Below are 23,285 nucleotides of genomic sequence, written 5' to 3' on the forward strand. Positions count from 1 at the left end.
TGTTGTTGATGAAAATGAAAGTGTAAATTTTTCGATTGAATTTTTAAATTCATTAGATATCCCTGGAATGCCACCACATAATCTTCGATTGAAGATTGGTTCCCCTATTATTCTCCTCCGAAATTTCAATCCACCTCAATCATGTAACGGTACGCGTTCGGTCACCAAAAAGATCGCCGGAAACATTCTTGAAGCAACCATTTTGGCTGGGAAGTTTAAAGGAAAAGTGGTCCTGCTGCCACGTATTCCGATAATACCATTAGATTCTACCATACCCTTCAAAAGGCTATAGTTTCCAATTCGTTTAGCTTTCCCCATGTCTATAAATAAATCTCAAGGTCGAACAATATCCATTTGTGGTTTAGATATGAAAAATCAATGTTTTTCTCATATGTAAGTTATCACCCGGCACATTCGGGCCCCTCCCTCTGCGCAGCACTATTCGCCCCCTCCCTCTGCGCAGCACTATTCGCCCCCTACCATTTACTCAGCACTATTCGCCCCTACCATTTGCTCAGCACTATTCGCCCCCTACCACTACGCCCTGAACTCGACCCGGACTCTTAAACCCGAATCCACAACATAAGCACAATTCCCAATATTCAAGTGCTGTGGGTTCAAGTACATCCGGGTATGTCACAAGAGTGCAACTAAGTCACAAGTGTGCAACTATGTACGCTGACTAAAGTGTTGCGGGAAAGCTGACTCCACATCTGCCGACACCACACACGCCGACGCCACACACGCTGACACCGCGTATAGAACTGGAGTGGGAGATCAGCCTATTCCGAACCGATGACCGGAGGGTCTCAACTCGGCGTAGCCAGTCTTCTCCGGACCGCTGAGCATCTAAGCCGAACTTGGACATCTTTAACCCAATCTAAGAATTCTACACTTAAGAACCCATTCTTAACACACTTTCGAACAATTGTTAACTTAAGAAACCAACAATAAATTGTAATCACGCACATCGAACCATGAACGGAGTATTCTTAATCAGGTGACCGACCATTGGACACCTTAACTGGCGCCCGAGCGGGTAAGTAGAGTGAAGGTGTATTGTGTGTGCTGGAGAATGTTTTCCCAAAGGGAAAAAATCAATCGAAAATTAAAGAAAAAATGTGCAAATATAAGAAATCCTTCTCAAAGAGGAAAAAGGAAGAGAAATATTCTTCGTTTTTCCCCAAACAAAATTCCCCCAAAATAAAATGAAGAATAAATAGTGAAAAATTTAAAACTGAAGAAATTTTTCCCAAAGTAAAATAAAAATTGAAATATTCTTCGTTTTTCCCCAAACAAAATTCCCCCAAAATAAAATGAAGAATAAATAGTGAAAAATTTAAAACTGAAGAAATTTTTCCCAAAGTAAAATAAAAATTCCCCAAACAAACTTCGTTATTCCCCAAACAAAATTTCCCCAAAATAAAATGAAGAATAAATAGTGAAAAAGTTAAAAGTGTAGAAATTTTTTTCCCAAAGTAAAATAAGAAAGGGAGAAAATGAATAGTGGAAAGGTTAAAAGTGCAACATTTTTTTTTCTCTCTCTCCAAAATAAAAAAATAGAGAGAATGAATAGTGAAAAGGTTAAAAGTGTAGGAATTGTTTTTTCGGAATAAAATAAAAATAGAGGGAATGAATAGTGAAAAGGTTAAAAGTGTAGAAATTGTTTTTTCAGAATAAAATAAAAATAGAGAAAATGAATAGTGAAAAGGTTAAAAAAGTAGAAATTTTTTCCAAAAAATTAAAAACGGGGGGAAGATGAAATTTTTTCCAAAATAAAATGGAAATAGAGAAATTGAATAGTGAAAGATCTAAAAGTGTGGAAATTTTTCCCAAAATAAAATAAAAAAAAGGGGGAAGATGAAGCTTTTCCGAAATAAAGTGAAAGTAAGGAAATGAATAGTAAAAAGTTTAAAAGTGGAGGAATTTTTCTCAAATTAAAATAAAAAAAAGGGGGAAGATGAATAGGGAAATGTTTTAAAGTGTAATAATCCTTCCGAAAATTAAGAGGAAAAAATAGGAAAAGTGTAGAGGTGAAATAACGAGGAGTTTTTATTTTTCTTTCAAGTAAATAAAGGAATAAAATCAAGAATGAAAAATAACGTGAAGTTTTCAGAGTAGAGCAAAAAAGAGAGGTCATTAAAACATTAAGGTTTGGCAAAAGAGCGGGTAATTTAAGAACCAAGATGAGATTGAAATACAAAAACGAAAATGAAATCAAAGAATTACGAAATATGAAACGAAATTAAAAAGAAAAAGAAGAAAAATATGTGTTGAAATAAAAGTAATGAAGTAATTACCCACCGCGGCGGTTTGCTATCATAGCATATTCGCGGGTGCAAAAATATTACTTCATATAAAAAAATAAGAGAACCACCGCGAAGACATTCGCGTGTGGCAAGAAGTATAACAAAAGGAAAAAATAAAATATAAAAAAGGGTTGTGTCGTGTCATAAAAGAAAAGAAACGGAATTACCCACTGCGGCGGTTTGCCACTGGCATATCCGCGAGTGCTAAAACATTGCCGTGCGTATAAAAAAATAAGAGAACCACCGTGAAGCTTATTCGCGTGTGGCAAGGAAAATAAATTAAAAAATAAAAGATAAAAATGGTGTGTGGCAATCTGCTGGAAACGCTAAGAGGTGTGCAATGCACCCAAAAAAAAGCTGCCCAGTGGATTGTGTGAGCAACCGTACCTGAGTAGGCCTGCGGGCCAAAACGGAACAATACGGACCACCGCGCCCAGTGCCAAGAAAATACAAGAACACGAGACAAACCCAAAAACCAGATTTTACAACACACAGAACAAAAGAAAACCCAAAAGCACGAAACAAAAGGAAAAACTGAAACGAACGAAAAAGAAAAAACTAAAAGTATGCAACAAAAATTACATTTAAGATAGGCAACAAAAAAAGGAAAACTTAAAGTATGCAACAAAAAAGGAGAACTGAAAGTATACAAGATATGCAACGAAACAGCACCCAATACACACTCACTCTACACCCTATTAGAATTAAATAATATTATATTCTGCCATTCCTCATATTTAAAAGAATTTCTTTTTCTAATTATCAGAAGAAGTTGAAGACGAACACGAGCACTCCAAGACACACAGATATCGACACACAGATAGTTGTAAAGGGTGAGTAAAGCGCTTCCTCTCTTCCTCCTCAAGACAATAAAATCAGACAAAATTGAATATTCCCCTCAACATAAACACAATCAATAAAAAATCCAAACACCATTTACAAATATCGAAAATTATACTGTAAGCCAGAAACAACTATTAAAAATACAGCTACAAAATTGAATATTCCCCTTGACATAAACACAATCAATAAAAAATCCAAACACCATTTACAAATATCGAAAATTATACTGTAAGCCAAAAACAACTATTAAAAATACAGCTACAAAATTGAATATTCCCCTTGACATAAACCCAATCAATAAAAAATCCAAACACCATTTACAAATATCGAAAATTATACTATAAGCCAAAAACAACTACTAGAAAATTTTATTAAAGAACACAGAAGTTCAACCATCATTTAAAGATATTAAAATTACTTACTTATTATTTTTGCATTCGACTTACGCGTCATTCTCTTGAGACCCCTTGACATAGGTCTATTATATTTTTCTGAATAAAACATTTTTCCCCTTGCTGTTGAAATGGAAGAAATCAAGGCCACCCTGCAAAAGTTTGACGAGAGCCTTAAGACCCTCTTAGATCAGGTCGTAGCAGTTAAAGAGGATATCAGGAAAGTCGGGACGAGGGTAGCCACCCTCGAGCTAGACCATGAAAGACGTAATCCCGCGGTAATCCAACCCGTTCCCTTGGTCCGTCCGCGCACCGAGTATGAATTAAAAGAAACATCTACTTTGCCAGATTGCGTTAAGGAGCTCCAGACTTTCGAGGGGGAGCCCGGGAAATTTGTGTCCTGGATTAACAGGGCGCAAGCCGTTGTCAATGATTATGAAATCATTATAGGCAAGCCCTTGTATAGGACCATAATTCTTTATATTAGGCAGAAAATAAGAGGTGACGCCGATTTGGCGCTTTCTTCTTATAATGTGGAGGACGATGATTGGTCGGAAATTAAGCGGGTCCTCTCGCTTCACTACGCCGACAAGCGAGACGTCCGAACCCTTGAGTATCAATTAAGTCAGTTGACACAGGCAGGTAGAACCCTAGATCAATTCTACAATGACGTCAATAATCACTTTTCCTTGATCCTAAACAAATTAAAACAATCAGAGCATGCGCCTAACGTGGCCAGTGCCCTGATTGAGATGTATAGGGATAAAGCGCTGGATGTTTTTGTAAGAGGACTCAACGGCGATGCCTCTAAATTACTGATCATTCGGGGTCCGAAGAACTTGCCTGAGGCATATTCCTTTTGCCTGGAGCTACAAAATGTATCGGTCAGGGGTAATGCACGAATGGAACATACAAATAAGTTCACCCCGTTTTTCCAACCCCGCTACCCAACAAACGCATCACGCTATGCGCCTCCGATGGCCCCACGGTTTCCGCCTTCATTCCAACCACCAGTGAGGGCACCGGTGGGTGCAACCTTCAATGATGGTTCATCCGGCAATTCACGGGGCTTTAATAGATCCCAGGGACCACGACCAGCCATTAAGATGGAATCAAATCGGTCTGGTCAGTCGTATCAATCCGGCTTTGGCATGCGCCGTGGAAACGACTCCGTGTATGGGTCCGCACCCGGCCCGAATCCCTTCAAGAAGGCACAAAGATTGTACCACATGACGGCAGTTCCGTCCAGCGTGGTGACAATGCCCGAAACCGACACGCAAAATTCCGCCTGTCAAGCTACTTACGTAGACGAAGCGGTGAGCGCCCACGACTCGAGCCTTGAGTATGATGCCCCATACCATAAGGCCGACAACGAGAACGTTAACGATGAGGCAAATTTTATGACGGACGCCTATCCAGCGTGCCATACATAGAATACGTCGCGCGAAATGGCAACAAGTTGAAGTTTCTTATCGACACCGGCGCGACTAAGAACTTTGTTAGCCAAAAACACTCCGCCGGCTCCATCCCCTTATCCACTCCCTTTTATGTTGAATCTGCTGCTGGTAATGTTAAAATCACACATTGCCTGATAGGACGATTCTTTGAGCCCATTGGCAATGACGCAATTACCACCTTCTACGTTCTGCCTGGTCTGAATTCCTTCGACGGTATCATCGGTGACGATACTCTCAGGGAAGCAAAAGCCCTAATTGATCGAAAAAACGATCTTCTGTTAATATCCCCTGGTACCCAGATACCCCTTCTGGCGAGATATTCCTCCAATGTCCATGCCCTGATTGATGGCGATCATGACGACGAAACCAAACAAGCGCTGGACAATCTACTTAAAGAATTTGCAACAATTTTTGAACCACTTTCGTCAGGGGAATCGGTAAATACAACCGTTAAGGCCGAAATACGTACTAACACTCAAGACCCCATTTTCACTCGCAGTTACCCATACCCCGCGAACATGAGGGGGGAGGTTGAAAAGCAAATACAAGAACTCTTAGACGGGGGAATAATAAGGCCATCTGCCAGCCCGTATAACTCTCCGATCTGGATTGTCCCAAAAAAACCTAAACCAAATGGTGAGAAACAGTATCGCATGGTTATCGACTTCAAGCGCCTAAATGCGGTTACGATATCCGATACTTACCCGATACCGGATATAAATTCTACTCTGGCCAGCCTTGGGAAAGCCAAGTATTTCACGACGATTGATCTGACGTCTGGCTTCCACCAAATTCACATGAACGAAAAAGACATCCCTAAAACGGCCTTCTCCACCCTCAATGGGAAATACGAATTCCTTCGTCTACCATTTGGCCTAAAAAATGCCCCGGCAATCTTCCAGCGGATGATTGACGATGTTTTGAGAGAACATATCGGAAAAATCTGCTATGTCTACATCGACGATATTATTGTTTTCGGCGAAGACTATCAGAGTCATTGGAACAATTTGCGTGCGGTTTTCCAAAATCTTCGGAAGGCCAAACTGCATGTAAACTTGGAAAAAACACGTTTCCTCTCCACACAAGTTGAGTTCTTAGGTTATATTGTTACGCAGGACGGCATTAAAACAAGCGACCAGAAGGTGAAAGCAATAACCGATATGAAGCCCCCTACTAACGTGAAGGAACTGAAAAGTTTTCTTGGAATGGCCTCATATTACAGAAAATTCGTTCGGGACTATGCGACAATCGCGAAACCATTGACGAATTTGACAAGAGGAGAATACGCTAGAATTAAAGCATCGCAATCTAGGAAGGTTCCGATCGAACTGGATGGCGTAGCTTTACAGGCCTTCAATGACCTGAAGGCGATTCTTGCCTCCTCTGAAGTCCTGGCTTTCCCCGATTTTAGTAAACCATTCCATTTGACCACTGACGCGTCGGACTATGCCATAGGTGCTGTTCTGTCCCAGGACGAGCAGGGCAAGGATCGTCCAATAGCTTACATTTCTCGTGCATTGAACGAAACTGAGGAAAACTACGCTACCATAGAGAAAGAAATGCTCGCGATAGTATGGGCATTAGATAATCTTAGATCTTACCTTTATGGCGCAGGGTCAATCAAGGTATACACCGATCACCAACCACTCACGTACGCGTTGAGCAATCGCAACTTCAATGCGAAACTCAAGCGATGGAAGTCGCGAATTGAAGAATATGGCGCCGCAATTTCTTATACGCCCGGTAAATCCAACGTCGTCGCTGACGCCCTTTCGCGTATCACAACGCAAGTTAACTACCTCGGGTCAACAACGTGCACTGCCTCTGAAACTGACTCCTTGGCTACCGTTCACAGTGCGCTTGAGGATGCTTCTCAATTGATACCTCAAGTAGAAGCACCAATCAATGCGTTTAGGAATCAGTTGGTTTTTGACGAAAACCAGCTTGAGTACTCATGCGAACACCCACATGTTGGTTATGTCCGTCATTTAATTCCACTTAACGACGGGACCATGTCCGGTTTAGTAAACATTCTTGAAAAATATTTAAACCTCTCCATAATTAATGGAGTAAAGATTGGCGAAACTTACCTCCCATCCTTCCAATCTACATGCTTTGAGAATTTTAAGCTATATAAAATTCGAATAACGCAGAGATTGGTAAAGGATTTGTCCGATCCAGAGCAAATCTCCGAGGTAATAGAAAGGGAACATCGCAGGGCCCACAGAAGCCCAAAGGAAGTCACCATCCAAATTTTGGAGAAATTCTATTTTCCCAGAATGACAAGTACGGTTCGTGCCCAGTTGTCATCGTGCGACTGCTGCAAACGATTCAAATACGAGCGTCATCCCAATAAACCAGACTATGGCCAATATAGGTCATAGTAAAAACAGGTCCGAACCTAAACAATATGAATCGGGGGATAAGGTTTTCGTCGCTAATAAGCAGATTAAAACTAAAGAGAAACAACGTTTTAGACCAGAGGAGGTCCAAGAGAATCGCGAAGTGACAATAAAAACTCAATCAAACTCAAATCAGGGAAAATCTTACACAAAGCAGACTTAAGGAATTGAAGAGCGCTTTACGACCCTCTATTTTTTAAGAAAAAAACAAAACACAAAAAACTTTTTTATTTCAACACTTTCACAAAACATTAAATGTAGTACACAAATAATTTAAGCGCGAATACACAAATATTATATATACGAATACACAAATAATTTAAGCATGAATACACGAATATTATACACACAAATACACAAATAATTTAAGTATGAATACACAAATATTATACACACAAATACACAAATAATTTAAGCATGAATACACAAATATCATAAGCGTGGATAGTAGATACACAAGCTTTTCTTTCATTCTTGATCAATGCCCTATAAGCCTCACAATTATCGGTCTCATGTCAGCCGCGCGCATGTAAAAATACGACGCGCCCGTCGTACCATTGCGACAAGGAGGAGTATGGCGCATCAACGGGATGTTCAAACTGGTTCACGTCATCGACGTAGCGAGGATGATGCAGCTAGTGGACGAAACTAGCCGGGATACGGCAACCCTGACGGATCAACGTATCAACACTCGAAAGGGACTACCAACTGGAAGGGACGTACATAGTCCAGTTCAACAATGAGGTCGTCACAGTCCGGAACAAAAACTTCACCGCCTATTCCGCGAATCACCCTATGGCCTTACCACCAGTACTGGCCAACATTACGGCGATGTCTGGCGTTTCACGAGGCGTAACTTTTTCCTACGTCTTGGAGGCTTCTCTAACACCAGTAGTCTTCTTGATCCTGTTCATCATCTGGAGGAAGCTGACCTCCACCAAAGGAATACCAACCACGAGGGTTATTACCGAAGATCTGGAGAACACAAAGAAGACATCAACAACAGCCCATCATTCTATTAATTGATCTGCGGGACGCAGACTTTTAGAGGGGGAGGAGTTATCACCCGGCACATTCGGGCCCCTCCCTCTGCGCAGCACTATTCGCCCCCTCCCTCTGCGCAGCACTATTCGCCCCCTACCATTTACTCAGCACTATTCGCCCCTACCATTTGCTCAGCACTATTCGCCCCCTACCACTACGCCCTGAACTCGACCCGGACTCTTAAACCCGAATCCACAACATAAGCACAATTCCCAATATTCAAGTGCTGTGGGTTCAAGTACATCCGGGTATGTCACAAGAGTGCAACTAAGTCACAAGTGTGCAACTATGTACGCTGACTAAAGTGTTGCGGGAAAGCTGACTCCACATCTGCCGACACCACACACGCCGACGCCACACACGCTGACACCGCGTATAGAACTGGAGTGGGAGATCAGCCTATTCCGAACCGATGACCGGAGGGTCTCAACTCGGCGTAGCCAGTCTTCTCCGGACCGCTGAGCATCTAAGCCGAACTTGGACATCTTTAACCCAATCTAAGAATTCTACACTTAAGAACCCATTCTTAACACACTTTCGAACAATTGTTAACTTAAGAAACCAACAATAAATTGTAATCACGCACATCGAACCATGAACGGAGTATTCTTAATCAGGTGACCGACCATTGGACACCTTAACTTGTATGTTGCGTGTTCACTTGTTGGGAAACCGTCGAATCTATTTGTATTAGGTAAAATTAGGTAACCAAAAACATTGTGCTCCGATTGGTGTTAAATTAAATTGAAAGTATTTATACTTCAAAAAAATAGATATTAATGTTTAAAAGTTTAAGACTTTCTGCCTTTCCTACCTCAGTTAAAGCGTCACATATTATTTACTATATTATACTGTAATATATTTTATCTATATATTTTCGACCCCCTTGGCTTATTAAGCCCGATCCTTATTTAAGATAAGATCCTGTTACAGGAACTTTGGCTTAACAAGCTAGATTGGGATGAGTCCATTTCACTGCACTTGGAAACCTCATGGAACAAAATTCAGCCTGCGTGGAGCCTGCGTCTATATCCGTTGCAAATCTGCAGAAGGTAGTAAAGTCTCATTGTTGACTGCAAAGTCGAAAGTAGCGCCGCTCAAGACAAAGACGCTCCCCCGTCTTGAGTTATGTGCCGCTCACCTTCTCGCGGACCTCTGTCGCAAAATAAAACCTCTTATCAAAGCACCGATCGAACGAAGTGTATATTGGTCAGATTCGAAAGTTTGTCTTCATTGGATTGGCTCCCATCCATCGTCGTTGTCAACGTTCGTATCAAATAGAGTTGCTGAGATTCAAGAGTGGTCAGAGGATAGCACGTGGCGGCATGTACCAACTAAACAGAACCCGGCAGATATTGTGTCAAAAGGTGGGGACGTAAAGGAAACGATAGAATCCATTTGGTTCACAGGTACATCGTTTTTAACGGAGCCGGAAGATAAGTGGCCAACGAGCCCTCGGTTTGATCCGTCACCAGAGATTTTGCAGATGGAAGCAAAGAAGAGTGCGGTCAGACTGACTGCAATGGTCTCTACATCAAATTTGTTGGAAGTGATAGAAGGATTTTCCTCTCATTTAAAAGTGCTGCGAGTGTTCGTTTACATGGTCCGCTTTATAAAGAAGTGTACAAAATTAGTAGTTCCTTCTGATAATGTACCTTCACCTGTCGAATATCAAGACGCTTTTAATAAAATTGTCCAGATAGTCCAAGAGCACGAGTATCAAGAGGAAATTAAAAATGTTAGAAAAAATTTTGTTGTTAGCCCAAGCCTACAGAAGCTAAGTCCGTTTGTCCATGAAACCTCTCAGGCTGGGCTTACCTTTTCGTTGTTGCGGGTCGGGGGGCGAAGCGCTCTCAATTTGTTCAGAGCTACGTCCGATACTTGCACGAGAGAAAAAATTGTCTAGTCTAGTAAAAAGTCTAAAAAAAAAAAAAAGGGCGGAGCGGAAGCGAAATAAAAGTACGGTTGCGCTCTCTTGCAAATTCGCCCCGCTTCGCCGCAATAGATAAGCTAGGATTAAGTTCTTTTTGGTTGAATATAGCGAATTATAACGTTAAGTCGAGTGACTCTAACTTTCTTTTTCGTCGTTTTGGAAATTTTAGTAAACAGCCACCTTTTTGTTTTAAAATAGTTTAGATAAACTAATCTCATTAAACAGAGGATGATCTTATGATTATACAGATTTATACATATACACTAGCTGAAAGCTATGGCGCGTGTGGCGCTAGGTGGCAGACTAAAGTTCGCTTGACGTGGGGCTGAACAGCTGAACATTTATTGGGATATTTTTTTCGGAGTGCGGTAGCGGCCAGGGTCAGGTTTTTAACAAAGAACTTTTTATTTTAATAAAATAAATTAAATGCATTTTTTCTTTTCATTTGTTTTGTGTTCGCAAACTACAAAAGTAAATCGGCAACCGAATAGTTTATGTAATGCATTGAATATGCACTTTCAGAGCCAGCACCATCGGTAGCTCTACATATCGGATTATATTATGAGTAAGCGACTTTTCTCAGATATTGACGATATATTAAAAGTTGCGTTATCTGAAGGGCTATCTAATATAAATAGTATCATAAGAGCTTGTCGGGTCAGGCAGCAGCCACGGCATAAATCGAATCATATATAAATAAAGGTAACATATATATATAAATGTATTAATTATAGTTTAGCATATAGTCATTTTCTAATCGCTGTTGTTAGTCGCAAGCCGACTCTTCTCGGCCGCTCGGCTTTATTTTATTGTTGTCATTAAGGGGTTAGGTGGGTCTGGGAAGATATTTATATAAAGAATGAAATATTTTATTGGAACTTTTAGGATTATTAAATATACATATTTAAAGATGAATTTCTGAAATTTTGAGAAAAAAATATTTTATAGTTAGCCATTGAGACGTCATTTGCCATGACTCCTGGCAAAAAAGGTGCTTTCGCGTTGACAGCACAATTCCTAACGGAATCATCTAAAATGAAAAAACCAAATATTTTCCTTTAGTACAGACCTAAAACTAGAAACTGAACGAAGGAAAACAAAATCATTTAGAAAATTTAGCAAAAAAATTCAAATTTTGGTGAAATTTTTCAAACATTTTTTTTTTTTAAATTGTTGTAATCAACGAAAATAAAAATCCTTCGTTCAAGTTCTAGATAATCGTACCTCGAAGGCCTTTGCAAAATTTTATCAAGATCGGTTGAGTAGTTTCCGAGAAATCTTGACAACCGATTTAAAAAACACAGTTTTGAGAAAAACGCGTTTAAAGTTTGCGCTCTGCCTATAGCTGACCTCGAGCGTCCACCTTTTCAGGACTGTATCTCCGAAACTTTTATTCCAATCGACTTGAAAATTTGGGAGAATTTTCTCAAGGTTTTGGAGAATTTTATAAAAAAATAAAAAAACAAACGATTTTTTTTTTGCCGCCAGACCCACCTAACCCCTTAAGTTAACGAGCTTTCGCCCGTCATATGCTAAAAGGCGGGCCCACTTGTACTCTTTATCTTAGTGCATACGCATTCTAAATCGGAGCTTTCTGTCTCCATTTCATATGCGAATAAATAAACATTTTTATAACGTGGTGAAACAAATAATTACTTTGTAATTATTAATTATAAAAGTCATTGAAAAATCTCAATGACCAAACATTGGTGACCCCGACGTGATTTAATTAATATAAATTATAAATATTAAAATAAATAAAACAATTCCGCGAGCATAAAACAGTGCGAACATACCCGTTTCAGTTTTGCGGGGTATTATCATACGTATGTGCATTTTTAAACATAAACGGCATACAGTGCATCAGTGAAACAATTATTTTTTATTTATACATAAATCATTTAATAATATAAATAAATACAATACATACAATTGTTATCCGGTCCGCCAACATACAAGTTAAAAAGATTTTATTAATATTCTTAAAAAAAAAGAAATTAATCTTTTTCACGTTTTGTTTATTTGAGTATCGGATTAGAACTGACAATTATGATTCTTATAATTAATAATTACACCTATGCGTTGCTCCATCGCTGCCGCGATCTCGGTCGCGGTTGCTGCTGCTGCTGGCGTCCCTCGATGTCATTGGTAGCTAATGTTGTTGCTGTAGCTTAAGTCCATATCTTCATTGCTGATTGGTCAATGCAAGTGCATTGTGTTGTTGGTGGATGCACTTGCCATTAAGTTCAGTGAGCTTTGCCAAATATTTGGGTGTTTTCTTTCTTTTGGCTTTCCCACGATCGCAAGCATAATCAATGCTTATTCAGCGCACGTGTCTTTCGATCCGTGTGACCCTTATTGGTGCCACGGCATCATATTGCATCCGGTGCACGGTGCACTCAATGCGTTTATGTAAGCTCTTTTGCAGTTGTTATTGAGAACTTATGTGCTTGGACTTAGCGTTTTATTAATATTATCTAGTGTTTGACATTTTGGGTGTTAACTTACATACATACAAACATACATACTTACGTTCCACTTGCAAGTGCATTCGACTCACACAAGCGTTCATATATATATATACATTCCACACCTCAGTGTACGGTGCTGAGCGCACAGTGGGATAAATCGTGTTCGCTGCGCTCAAATATAATTAAATATAATAAAATAAAAAAGAACTATAATTTTGGCGCCAAAATTAATTTGTGCGTGTTTCAATTATAGTGGCGATAAACTCCAGCGGCGCCGTCACAGGAGAACCCACTCCATCTTGGAGCGCAATTTTAAAATGCAAGGCAAAGGGTATCCTCCAGGATTTGAAGAGGATCCAAGGCGCCCTGCAGCCAATATCAAAGGTGGAGGATGCTATGCTCCATGTGCGTCACGGCCAGTTGGTCGCCATGTACGAGGATTTTAAGGCCATCCACGGTGAGCTTAAAGAGTTAGGCATTGCTGAAATAAGCAGCGACTTGCGATGGACAGTGTCTGAGCTTGTAGCTACGATGCATGCCGAAATCGAGCACGAGATGTGGTTGCGCTCTGCTCGAATTGCTGCCCATTCCACCCTTGCCAGCGGAGTTTCCAGTATCCAGGTGGAACCAGCGCTCAGTCGGAGTTTTCAAGCCTTGCCTCCTCTTCCTCTTCCTACTTTCAGCGGAGGATATTCAGAATGGGCTGAGTTTCATTCGGTCTTTTCGACGATCGTAGGCTGCAATCCTTATATAAGTAAGGTGGAAAAGTTTCAGAGGTTGCGATCTTGTCTTCGGGACTCCGCTTTAGAGGCAGTCCGTTCCTTGGAAATCTCTGAGGAGAATTATGATGTCGCAGTGCAGCTTTTGGAGAATCGATTTAATAACCGTCGGTTGATATTTCAGTCTCATGTGAACGAGATTTTGAGCTGTCCGATAAGTTCAATGCCCATATGCGAGCTTTAAAAAATTTGGGGACGACAGTTCAGATCGCCGGCTGCATCATTGTCCAGGTACTTTTTCAAAGGTTGGATCCAGCTACTCAGGCCAAGTGGGAGGAAAGTCAAAATGCCTCGAACTCGGATCTCATCGCAACTTGGGAGTCGATGGCAGAGTTTTTGGAACAGCGTTGCAGGACTTTGGAGGCTATGGATGTGGCCTTGGCCGCTTACGCGCCGGGCACTCAGGTGGGAAGACGTAGAGTCGCAAATAACAGTAGAGAATCCTTTATTATTACTAATTCACCTGCCTCTGCTTGTATACTATGCGGTGGGTGGTCCCATGTTTTCTCTGCATGCCCAAGATTTTTGTCATTGCCCCCTGAGAGCCGCCTTGGCGAGGCTAGGCGACTAGGTCTATGTCGGAAATGTCTCCAAACTGGCCATCACCTGCGTGAGTGCCTTGCTGATAATTGTCGCAGTTGTGGGAGGAGGCATCACAGTCTGTTGCATTTTTTGGAGTAACAGCCTTCAAGCAGCCTTCTGCTGTGCCGTCTACATCAGCCGCAGCCGAGTGCGCCGAGCCAATAGGCGCTTCACCATCCACGGCTAATGCACTAGTTGCCCAGGGTCGCAGCGGTGAGATAGCCTTACTGGCCTCAGCGAACAGTTTTATTCGGAGTCGTTCTGGGGTTTTTGTTCCATGCCGGGCTCTTTTGGATTCTGGATCGCAGGTGTACGTGATTACGTCCCGACTGGCTAGTCAGCTGCAGCTTCGTAGACGCAAATCGTACGTGGCAGTGTCGGGCTTTGGCGACACTGGCTTCGTGACAGACGGATTCTCTGTTGATGTGCTCCTACGATAATATTGCTCTGAATATTCGGCCCTCGTCAACGCTGTAATCGCCACCAACATCACGGACCTCCAGCCTAGTTTTAGCTTGGATGTCTCCAGCTGGAATATTCCGTCAAACCTCACTTTGGCTGATCCCCAGTTCTTTCGACCGCAGCGGATCGATTTACTTATCGGAGCCAGTCTATTCTATGATCTGCTGTGTGTTGGTCAAATCCAGCTCTCAGCTGGCCTACCGGTGCTGCAGAAAACCCGGCTTGGATGGGTTGTGTGTTGCGGTGGTTCACATCTGGAGAGAAAGTCGTTCGTAGCCACAGCCCAAAAGGACGTTGTGAAAAGCCTTCTTCAGCAGCGCTCCAAATGGCGTGAGTCCGGCCCTGCCTTGGCGATTAACGATGTGGTGCTAGTCAAGGACGAGAACCTACCCCCCATGAAGTTGCCGTTGGCTAGAATTCTGGATCTAGTCCCTGGTCGGGATGGAGTGCCTCAAGTGGCGGTGGTTAGAACCGCTTCTGGAACTACCAAGCGCGCAGTGACCAAGCTTTGCCTATTGCCCCTTAAGGATGAAGTTGAAGGACAGGCCTCAACTGGGGGGAGTATGTCGGGTCAGGCAACAGCCACGGCATAAATTGAATCATATATAAATAAATGTTACATAAATATATAAATGTATTAATTATAGTTTAGCATATAGTCATTTTCTAATCGCTGTTGCAAGCCGACTCTTCTCGGCCGCTCGGTTTTATTTTATTGTTGTCATTAAGTTAACGAGCTTTCGCCCGTCCTATGCTAAAAGGCGGGCCCACTTGTACTCTTTATCTCAGTGCATACGCATTCTAAATCGGAGCTTTCTGTCTCCATTTCATAAATAAACATTTTTATAACGTGGTGAAACAAATAATTACCTTGTTATTATTTTGGATAAAAGTCATTGAAAAATCTCAATGACCAAACAGAGCTAATTAAAAAAAAAAAAATTTTTTTAAAAAGAAAGTTAAATTAATATTTATACCCTTGCAGAATGTATTATAATTTTGGTCAAAAGTGTGCAACGCAGTGAAGGAGACATCTCCGACCCTATAAAGTATTTATATTCTTGATCAGGATCACCTCCTGAGTCGATATAAGCATGTCCGTCTGTCCGTCTATCTGTCGGTTTCTTCGCAAACTAGTCTCTCACTTTTAAAGCTATCGAGTTGAAACTTTTCACACATCCTTCTTTTCCTTGCAGGTAGTATATAAGTCGGAACGGCCGGGATCGGTCGACTATATCCTATAGCTGCCATATAACTGATTGATCGGAAAGGCCATAACTTTGGTGTTTTTTAAGTTAGAAAGATGGTGCAGATTCTATTTCTGGAAAAATAATCTGATTTGCCAAATTTCATAGGGATCGGCAAACTTTATATAATAGCCGCCATACAACTAAACGATCGGAAATGGCACAGCTGCGAGGGTATATCAACTTCGGCTCCGCCCGAAGTTAGCTTTCCTTTCTTGTTAAAAAATCCTTTTTAACGAATTATAGCATGTGAAGTTAGCTTCATTGGTTGTAAAGTTACGCGTCTCCACTGTCTCCTATCTCCAATTTGGTGAATCAAAAGAGTTTTTACCCAATTTACCCATTTACCCAAATTTCTCCCAAGCCAAACTATTTTTGACTAAGATTTAGATAATGAAACAATATGAAAACAATACATTTTATTTGGCGAATCACTCATTCAGTTTTTTAATTCTTCGGCTATATAAGTTAACAACCAGCTGCTAGCTGGTTGAGCAGGCCAAATCATACTGCTTTTGTTATTTTTAACCATTTTATTATTAGTGATCTTTTTATTTTCTATATCAATCATGCGGGGTCCGCCCTAATATTGTTACACTCTTTTGGTGACCGAGAGCTGAGCCAGCAGATTGCGCTATTGTGGGCCGTGGTTTTGTCTCACTGGTGGCCAGCGATCGTATGCATTTTGCAATTTGTGCATGGTCAGCGGTCTGCCACGGGTATCCGGTCAGGCATGAGTTATTGTTAAAAACAAAATTTGCGGGAACGCACGAGCGCCCCTCACGTCCCATAATACCGTATTAAATTTCGACGCAATCCTGGCTAAGCTGGATTGCACATACGCACACAAAACGTCCCTACAAGTACTACGTCAGAATCTGGAAATGGTTCGACAAGGCGATGCCGCGATACTATGACGAAGTGGAGAGGAAACTCACGCTCATCAGCATCGAAAGAAGTGCATTCGCGGCGCCTTACGCGAAAGCCATAGAAGACAAGTCCTTCGTTAACGATAGCAACAGGCGCATAGATAAATTTCAGGGAAAGCAATGGAAAAGTGAGGATAAAAATCCACATTTCATTCCTAAGCAAGGCCAAGGCAAGCCACAAGAGGTCAAATTCGGCGCAGGGATGCCGAAAATTTAGAACGTATCAAAGTACAGCCCATGAAGATTGACCATTCGACATCCAAACTTAGGCAGGAAACAAGGAGGGGAGATCTCAGCGTAAATCGGGAGGACAGGAGGAAGCAGGGTACGCCGCCACAGCTGAAGAGGAAGTCACCAGCATTGAGAAAGATAATGACTCTGACGGTATTAAGGACCTGCTACACTTTTTAGGGAGCGCTCCCAACTACCATTCATCGAACGACAGTTGGCTGACCGAACATTAAAAATACTTATCGACACGGGGACGGCAAATAATTACATTAAGCCCGAAAAGGAGCTAAAAAACGTAATGCCGGTCGAGAACTCCTTCACTTTGAGTTCCATTCACGGCTCCAGTGACGTAAATACGCTAAACTCGTTCGATGCCATAATTGGTTTTGAGTCGCTAACGCGAACAGGAGTAGCATTGAACATGAGCAACAGCATAATAAAATACGCAAACGTAACGGAAAAACTCAAATTCCTTGACTGCAAGTATGTGAATTTTACAAAAATCGATCACATAGTGTTACCAAATTCGGCTAAAGCCGAATGTTGAGCGATCAGCGTTTTGATAGCGACCGAATTAAGGACGAGATTCAATTGTTAATATTCAATTTATTGACCTAATTCCGTACAATAAAACAAAAAGCGGCCCGTCAATATCAACTCCCAAAATACAACAAGTAGAAGAACGGCTTTGGCGCAGAAGATCTTCCAAAGCTCCCAAAAGCGCATGCGCTACAAAATGACAACAAAGTGCATGCGAATCTGGGAGACAAAAGAGAAGATTAAATGCCGCTGCAGATGAACAAATTATTAATATTCTAATTAGCCTATCTGGTGGCTGCTTAGCCCAACACCGAATTTAAGAAAGTCATTCTGAAAAGAATAAAGGTGTTTTCGATTTGTAACGAGGCGCTCACCTTCAATACCTTCGTAATATCTTGGCATCAGAGGTTGTCATATTGACATACACTCATTTTATGTTACCATTTGACCTAACCACCTACGCCTCAGCCAGTGGAATAGATTCAGTATTGTCTCAAAACAAGAGACCCATTGCAATGATCTCGCGTACGCTTAAAGATTGCGAACTAAATTACGCCACCAACGAAAGAGAATTGTTGGCGATAGTTTGGGCCATAGGGGCCAACGGGAAAGTGTTTAACACGCCCGGGAAACAAAACCTTGTAGCCGATGCACTGTCTCGGCAAACACTTGAACAACTTAGAGGTTGAGGTTCAGTCTGATGCCGCCACGGCGCATAATGAGCTTTCGCTTTCATACACCATCAAAACTATGGATAAGCCCCTAAACTGCTACAGAAACCAAATCATCTTGAAAGAGGCAAGCCAACCGCTTCGGCGAGACTTCATTGTTTTCGGCAATAGAACTCGCCACATTATTCAGTTCAATAACAAAGATTTACTTGTCGAATCCGTTAAAGAGATCATTAACGCCAGCGTTGTAAACGCAATCCACTGTGATTTTCCGACACTAGCTTGCGTTCAACGTGTCTTACGTGTCAATATTCTGGCATTGTAAAAACTTTGTAAACGACATTACAAATATCAATGAACAGCTAGAAATTATAAATACCGAACACGCGTCACAGGGCTGCGCAGGAAAATGCTAAACAGATCCTCCGCGATTACTACTTCCCGAATATGTCAAAACGGGCTAGCGAAGTTGTCGCGAATTGCAAAGTCTGCAATAAAGCCAAGAATGAACGTCACTCCAAGTGACAGGAGTTAGGAAGCACTCCAATTCCTTCATACCCTGGCGAAATGTTACACATTGACATTTTTTCCACCGAAAAAAAATCTTCCTGACTTGTATCGATAAGTTTTCGAAATTCGCCATCGTACAACCCCTATTTTCTAGGGCAATAGTAGATGTACGCGCCCCTATACTCCAATTGGTAAATTTCTACCATACGATTAGAACCATCTATTGTGACAATGAGGCTTCCTTCAACTCTGAAACAATTACGTCTTTGCTGAAAAACCAGTATAGCGTCGATGTCATTAACGCGCCACCTCTATATAGAAGCTCCAATGGTCAAGTTAAGAGATTCCACAGTACCCTAGCATAAATAGCCAGGTGCCTTAAAATCGATAAGAAAATTGACGACACCGTGGATCTCATTTTGCGAGCTACGGTAGAATACAATAGATCGTTACACTCAGCCACGGAGTGTGGGCCAGCGGAAGTAATCCATGCCAGTAGCGACGAAGTCAAGGTGGCTCTTAAAGACAAGATTGACAAGGCGCAACAGAAAAACCTCGACAGAGTTAACCCTTCAATGCAGAACAGGATCTTTGAAGTTGGGGAAAAGGTACTCGTGAGCAATAATAAGAGACTATATAATAATAAGAGACTTAAGAATAATTTACCGCCGCTCTATTCTCAGACCTTAAAACATATGTTTTCATTAAGGGGATGGTGGTCCATAAGGAAAACGTCAAATACACACCTTACATCCATAATCCCCTATGTTATACAAAACTCAATGCACAGGCACGCCGCGATATTCACCGTACGTGATGCTGTCCACCGCGAACGCCCGAGTTACCGATTTCTCTCACGCACAGTACATTCTAGTACTAGACGGGAATGTGCTAGTATGGGAACGCCCTCTTGAAAATGAAAAATTGAAACAAACGAAGCAGCGCTCATTGAAGCAACCAATAGGCAGGTTGTAATCAACACAGAAACACAAAGACACATTAACCTACTCACAGACACAGTAAATAAAGTTAGTTGACTCCGGCCACCTATTCGAAACACTTCTAGCCAGGAACAGAAACCTTATTGTAGAAATACAAAATTGCATGCTCACAATCACACTTGCCAGGAACAACATTATGGGTCCAGTAATATTTAGGCTAAGCTTATTTGTAAGAAGGCCCTGCTCTTCCCTGTCGCACATTACCTTTCCATGCTACAACTAGAAGACTAGAAGACATTGTGGCGGAATGCGTTTCCGAATCCTAGCAGTCTCAAATTGCGCTTCCACCAATCTGGCCACATTCTGCGAGAGGGCGCCTCACGACACCTGCGTCCGGCAATTATATGCAGGCGGGGCGGCTAATTGCCGTACGCGGCTCAGCAATCTTGAACCCTTTCCATCGTGGACGATGGAGTAATAATCGTCAACGAAGAACTAACGAGGATTACTATTTGCGCGGTTCCCACTGCATACGTACAGCCCACCTCCCGTCCAACCGACCGAGGGACGCTTCCGCATAACGTACGGCTCGGGAATAGATCCGAGATAGTTTAAGCGATAAGTAGGAGTAAGATACCACGAGGAAGAGTGTTGAAAAGGCGTTTAATACAAGGCGGCAGATAAGGCGTTAAAAATAAGGGACTTAAGATTGTTAGTGGAGCAAAGTGACAAGATGTAGAAGAGACCATTGTAGTCCGATCATAATACCCTGAACGGATCGTGTTGGGCATATGTCAAACTACAATGGCTGAGGAGTAGAGGACTGTTTGAAAGCCAGTAGGTCTGTTTGAAAGCCATTCCGGAATCCATCCGTGATAAAAGATGTTAGCTTCAATAAGTTGGAGTAGAGTGGCGCTTCATGAAGCCATGCTGGCTTGGAGTTTTTATTGAATTGAATTAATTGAATAATCTCGGAGAGATTATTGAACTACATAGGTGTTGCAAATGTGGTATGATAAGTTTTTCAAAAAGCTTCGGAATTGCTGATAATTTAAAGATGCCTCTATAATTTGCAGCGCCGGATTTTTTCCCTTTTTAATGCAGCGGAATAATAAAAGATTCTTTCCACATAAGGAGCGGTTTGCACAGAGCCTCGGCGCAGTTTTTCAGAACACAGCCTGGTACTCCATCAGGGCCTGGCGAATACACGGGCTTGACCTTTAGAAGATCCGAGAGCACACCACTTTGATCGAAAGATGGGCAAAATATAAGGTTGGATATTATAAGTGTAAGGCTGAGCTGAATTGCTGCTTGGTGAATCAGTGCCTGATCAGTGTTCCCATATGAGTTCTCAAACGTAAGCAGTGCGGGAAAAGATACATATTTACGCTTAGTGTTTACAAAGTTATAAACTGCTTCGGATCCTGTGTAAACTAAATCCGGCAGCGGCGAATATAACTCGTATGATATTATGCGTTACGCACGGAGAAATTTTACCGAGCTATGGATCTTCAGGGTTACAAAAGGGGCAAAGTTCCGAAGAGAGTAATTCCATCAGGATCAGAAACGAAACATAAGTCCAACAGCCGACCTAAAGAATTTCTCACGTGGTTAATTTGCCCGAGTGACATGTCGAACATGCCCACAGGCAAGTCGTGGTGGGAGTTAAGCTGTAAAGACGGTGAATTTTCAACATTTGACCACATAAGTTTTGGGATATTAAAGTCACCCAGAGCTATCAGCTGGTCAACATCAGACAGACGATCAAAAACCAAACGAATAGCGGACAAATGTTGCCAGTATGTTGGCGGTTCGGACGAAGGTGGTATGTAAGAACAGGTAACATACAAAGATTGGTCGGACAAAATGAGTTTAATGCAAAGAATTTCAATATCACCAAACTCTTGTGATTTTACCTCTTCAGAAGCGAATTTGGAGTCTACAGAAATTAACACTCCTCGTCTTGAACATCTGCAAAGGCACACGTATTTTGAAAGATGACGTGTGCCTGTTGTATTTTGTAATATCCACCTCCTTTATGTCGTTTTTGTTTTGGCTTTGATGTAAGTCGAGATATGAATCTCAGAAGTATTAGGGGCCAATTGCTCATTATTTCTGAGATGTTCGGAAGCCGAATTTTTCTCAGGTCCGGCCTAATAGTTGTCGGCTTAGCGAAGAGATACTGATTTAAAAATTGCAATTTTTTTTTTTTAAATGTGCATAGGAATAAACACCGAATGTTTAATGTTGAATGCTGTGCGCACAAAAAGACCACGTCCGTCCGATTTAAGATAAAGAGAGTAAGGACTATTGATGACGGTTCCGCAGCAACCATAAATGGAACCCACCTCATCACCTTCGAAAGGAAGGCAGTAATAAATGACTTTTGCATTCAATAAAGCGAAGCTCGCTAAAACGAACTCCGGCCTTGCCGTTAATATCTATTATTTGACAAATTGGTTATTGTGCCTCAAGGGCCATAACAATGGGGATAGTTATCCCCCTCATAAGTTTCGATAAGAAAGAAGAAAGTCGCGGCGACCACCCGACACCCCCGTAGCTAACAGCCGTGATAGTTACCCTGCCCATCCGTGACGCCATCGACAGTGGCGAGGGACCACCTCTAATTAATAATTTATATAGGGTTTTCACGCGTTAGGTTTCACAAGCTAGGGCATGCGTGTCTCCACTTAGTGGACTGCCGTCCGCTGTGATCCCCAATATCCCCAATGTTGTATGTTGTTGAATGTACCAAACCTTTAACTTAAAAACAAAGTTATACCATTCCCCCGTCAATCAGTTGTGTGACAGCTGTAGGATAAAGTCGACCGATCCCGGCCGCTCCGACTTATATATGTATATATATACTTATATATACTTATATATATGTCTGTTTCTACTCAAACTAGTCTTTCAGTTTTAGAGCTATCGAGTTAAAACTTTGCACACATCCTTCTTTCCTTTGCAGGCAGTATATAACTCGGAACGGGATCGGTCGACTATATCCTAAAGCTGCCATATAACTGATTGATCGGAAAAGCCATAACTTGGTTGTTTTTCAAGTTAGAAGGATGGGACTTTCCACACATGTTATATTAAACCAAAATGTCTTATGTGCAAAATTAAGGATCGGACGACTATATCCTATAGCTGTCGTAGAACTATCGGAATTGGTGTATCATAACTTTGTCCCATCATAACTTTGGTGTTTTTTAAGCTAGAATGATGGGACTTTCTACGGATTCCATTTTGGGAAATCAAATCAGATCTGTCAAATTTCATAAGAATCGGCCAACTGTACCCTAAAGCCTCCATATAAATGAACGATCAGAAATGGAACAACTTTGACTGCAAGGGTACCAACTTCGGCTCCGCCCGAAGTTAGATTCCTTTCTTGTTATACAAATAAATTGTCCCTCTCAAATTTCTAAAATCATTTTTCTCAGTGGAAACATAATTTTAAGCTTGCGGGCCAATTTTTAGTTAATTTCCTATACTGAATATAAGTTCATTTGCTTAAAAAAAATGTTGGAAAAAGCTCC

Source organism: Drosophila ananassae, assembly GCF_017639315.1.
Source record: "Drosophila ananassae strain 14024-0371.13 chromosome 4 unlocalized genomic scaffold, ASM1763931v2 tig00000054, whole genome shotgun sequence".
NCBI classification, from domain to species: domain Eukaryota; kingdom Metazoa; phylum Arthropoda; class Insecta; order Diptera; family Drosophilidae; genus Drosophila; species Drosophila ananassae.